Below are 3,877 nucleotides of genomic sequence, written 5' to 3'. Positions count from 1 at the left end.
AGAAGCAAACCAGTGTTGACTATAATTTTCTCCACTAGTCATTGTCACCAACAAAGACATATTGCCCACTACGCTCATTTATTGGGCACTTCTGGTAAGTGAAATGCTACCATCCTCTTGGCAAACTAAATTCACTAATAACAACAAAGAGGTGATGGACAAGCATTTTGACCCTAAGTTTGTTCATTTTGGTACAGAAAATTAACCATCATTATTGATTAGACCCTTTCTCACCATCTCATTTTGCACTTCAGTTGCTTCATCTATTTTTCCTAGTTCCTGATACTTCCTTATCAGACAACAATAAACAACTTCATCAGGAACAATATCCTTCCCAATCATCTCATCAAGCTCACTCCTAGCTTTTTGAAGGTCACCATATCGCGATAACTCCAATGTCAATGACGTGTAAGCATGCAAATCAAGTTCAATACCGTAGTCAACCATTCTTTTCTTCAAATCAAATGCCTCATCAAGCTTTCCAAGCTTCAAGTTCCCATCCATGACAGAAGTGTAAGCAATTTTATCTGCGGTCATACCCTTCTCCAACATTTTATCAAACACTTACTGGCTTCTTCAAAGCAATTATTTTTACAAAGACCATCAAATAGGGCTGTATAAGCTAAAATATTTGGTTGTATACTTGTCTTTACCATCTTAACAAAATGATAGGTTGCCTCCTGAACTGATCCAACTTTGCACAATTCATCTATTAATACACAGTAAGTTATAATATTGGATACAAAACCTAAATCTTGCATTTCATGCAGCAAATTGAGAGCCTCTCTTGTATTTCCAGCCTTGAAATAAGCATCCACGACCGTTAGGGTATATGACATGGTTAGCCTTTATGCCAAATTCCTTCATTTCCCCAACTAAAAGCTTAGCTTCTTCAACCTTGTCTTGGTTGCAGAGACCCCATATAAAAGTCCCATAGAGTAGTAAGTCAGGTTCAATGGATTCTCTTCATTTCTTTTAACAAATCCAAGGCCTTCTCCACCTTTTTATTTTTGAAATAACCATCAACAAGGGTAGTGTAGAATAGCTGGTTAGGAACAATCCCATCTTTTACTATCACCTTGAAAACTTCTTCTGCTTCTTCTACCCTATCTTCTTTGCAGAGCCCATCTACTAAAGCCGTATAGGTAACAATATTTAATTTTGTTTCCTGTATGAAACATCTATTTAAACAATTCTGAGGCTTCACCTAGGTTTCCCGCTTTACAGTTTCCATCAAATCAAAGAAGTATAGGTGAACTCATTGGGAGTAAGGCCAACCAATCTCATGTCGACAAACAACTTGATTGCCTCTTGCATCATCCCTTCTTTGTAGAAGGCATCAATGAAAGTACTAAAGATTACAACATTGGGTTTGAGCCCATTTTTAATCTCACGTAGATACCTAAATGCCCGAGGCATCATTCCATGTTTACAGAAACAATTTATGAAAGCATTGTATTTAATCACATCTAGATCACAACCTACTTCTTTCATTTCTTTGTATAAACTCACAGCTTCCTCCAATAGTCCAAGCTTCCCATGCCCATCAATGAGAGAATTGAGTGACATTGTCTGGCGTCAAACCCAACTCTTCCATCTGAGCAAATAAGTCTCTTGCTGTTTTGAAATCCCCATCATTGCACATCAAATCTATCATTATATTGCAAGTAAAAACCGATGGGGTTATTTTGGCTATAAGCATTTCCTCAAAGAACTTCCTTGACAGTTCTCCCTGTCCCGACTTAGAAAGCCTGGGCAGAAGACATGAACGAGCCTTTGGGAATAATTTAAAACTACTACAACAAAAAACTCAGCCTTATCCCAACTTAATGGGTTGGCTACATAGATCCAACAAAACAAAGAAGGGAAAACTAAGGTCTAAACAAAAAAATAACAAAAATATGAGATGAGAAATGAAAAATGGAAGATGGCAAATGAAAATGGAAAATAACAGAAAGATGACAGTAAAAAGAAAGAGGCACAACCCAACAAGTCAAGAGAATCTCATCTAAATGGAGTCTGCAACATGGATCCTTGCTCTCCAACAGGCTCTATCTGAGGTCATACTTGGTACAAGACCCAAACAATGCATGCCCTTCCTCACAACTTCTCCTATGGTCATTTTAGGCCTACCCTAGCTCTTTTAGTTAATTCAATCAGAATCATATCATTCCTCCTTACTAGGGCGTCCCCAACCTACTCATCCTTGAAAAACAGTTTCTTGCTTCTTTGAGTAACCCCAATTCCGTCAAGATACAAAACGGAGCATCATCAGACACTCCGTAACCTGAATTGCAAACATTCTTAGTGGACCACAAAATGTCAAAAACATCCGAAACAGATGGAAACTACCTCGAACAAATTAATGCTTTGAGAACTTCTTGGGCATCAAATACATTTTGGCCCTAAATAATATGTGTACAAGGATACAATACGATTCTCTTGTATGGCAATTACCCGCTTGTTTCCTAGCCTAGTTGAAAAACTTTAGCTCTACCAATATCCTGGATATTTTAATTGGCGCCATAACTGAACTGAACAACCCCTCTACCCAAGAATCTACTCATTTTTCTTCTCAAACAATCTTACGTATCGATTCTCTGTCTAAATTTTGGCCAAAGTTGTCAGGTTTGGCGTCGGTTGTAAAAGGGGAACGAATTAAATACAGGAAATTGGTGAACCAGATAAACACAATGGAGTGTAAAGGAGAAACTTTTACAAGTCCATGAGATGCTGACCTGCTGAAGACACTAAGCATTCGATTAGTACAAGAAATCGACAAGAAATAGCTTACTCCTTGAGTATTCAACCGTCCGATGCCGTGGAGATTGCGCGGGAAAAGTAACATCTTTCAGGAAGTGGCTCCGGTAAGCACCATTGTCAGAGCTAAGATTGCCGAGAGATTCATTCCGTGCTGTGAGGTTTTAGAGTTTTTAGTTTCCAGGTGCTAGGGTTTATGCCTTCATGGCTTCATGGCTTCATGGCATCTCTGGGTTTTCACTTTTCAGGTACTGGAGATTACTGATTCTCATCTTTGTCTACAATTCCAAATCAATTGGTTAGCATCATTGCTCGGACGATCGTGTCCGTCCGATATAATTGACTTCTGAGTTAACTTTGCTTCCATTGAGACCCCAAGTATCATCGTGTTAATGAGACCCCAATCTCTGTTCATCATTCTCTCCTACATTTGCTATAGTACCGTCGTCCCCTTCTCATATCTTCAAAAACAGAGGAAACCCCAGTTTAGTCTGTACTAGTTGTTACCAGCCATGTCTCAATGTTCTATAATCTACAGAACATTGGTTTCCAATTTGGGCTTTCTCACTTGGCTCGTTAAGCTAACCCTCTATTGGTCGCAGCAAGTGTAAGGTTGCCTCACAACGCATTTTCGAGCTCAAATTCAACCCTTTTGACTGGAAACTTGGAATGGGTTGTCGTCGAAGAAGGCGAAGATGTGGAAAATTCATTGAAGACCCTTTTGTTGTTAACATTGTATCTTGATATGCTTAATGATTCCCGAACAAACAGAGCTTGCCATGTTCTTGATATCAGGTACCTTATCTGAATAGGGAGAATTATTAATGCTCAAACTGTTTTTGGTTAAGATAGTTTGGGCATTGGTTTAATTCAGTCTTTGCTTCGTAAATGAATTAAATTTTTATGTAAAAAGCAATAAAATGAACTGAAAAGTTACTATTATTGAGTTTCATCTAATGCATGATCCAGTTAGTTAAATTCGACGTCTCTGTTGCTAAGTTTAGTCAAATTAGTATTCATAATGTGTAGATATCGACCACTGATTCTACCACCCACCAGTTTTTTCTACTGTTGTTGGTGGTCATTATTTGATTGTCTTGCATATTCTCATTTTGAT

The 3,877-nt window shown here is 38.3% G+C and overlaps 1 pseudogene; it reads right to left on the bottom strand.

Moving 5' to 3' along the window:
* Positions 1-201: 201 nt before the first annotated feature.
* LOC122653885 lies at positions 202-2,527 on the bottom strand (annotated as a pseudogene).
* Between the last annotated feature and the right edge of the window lie 1,350 nt (positions 2,528-3,877).

This window comes from Telopea speciosissima, chromosome 1, assembly GCF_018873765.1.
Source record: "Telopea speciosissima isolate NSW1024214 ecotype Mountain lineage chromosome 1, Tspe_v1, whole genome shotgun sequence".
NCBI classification, from domain to species: Eukaryota; Viridiplantae; Streptophyta; class Magnoliopsida; order Proteales; family Proteaceae; genus Telopea; species Telopea speciosissima.
The sequence above is the reverse complement of the archived record's forward strand: the minus strand, read 5'-3'. Positions and strand labels throughout refer to the sequence as shown.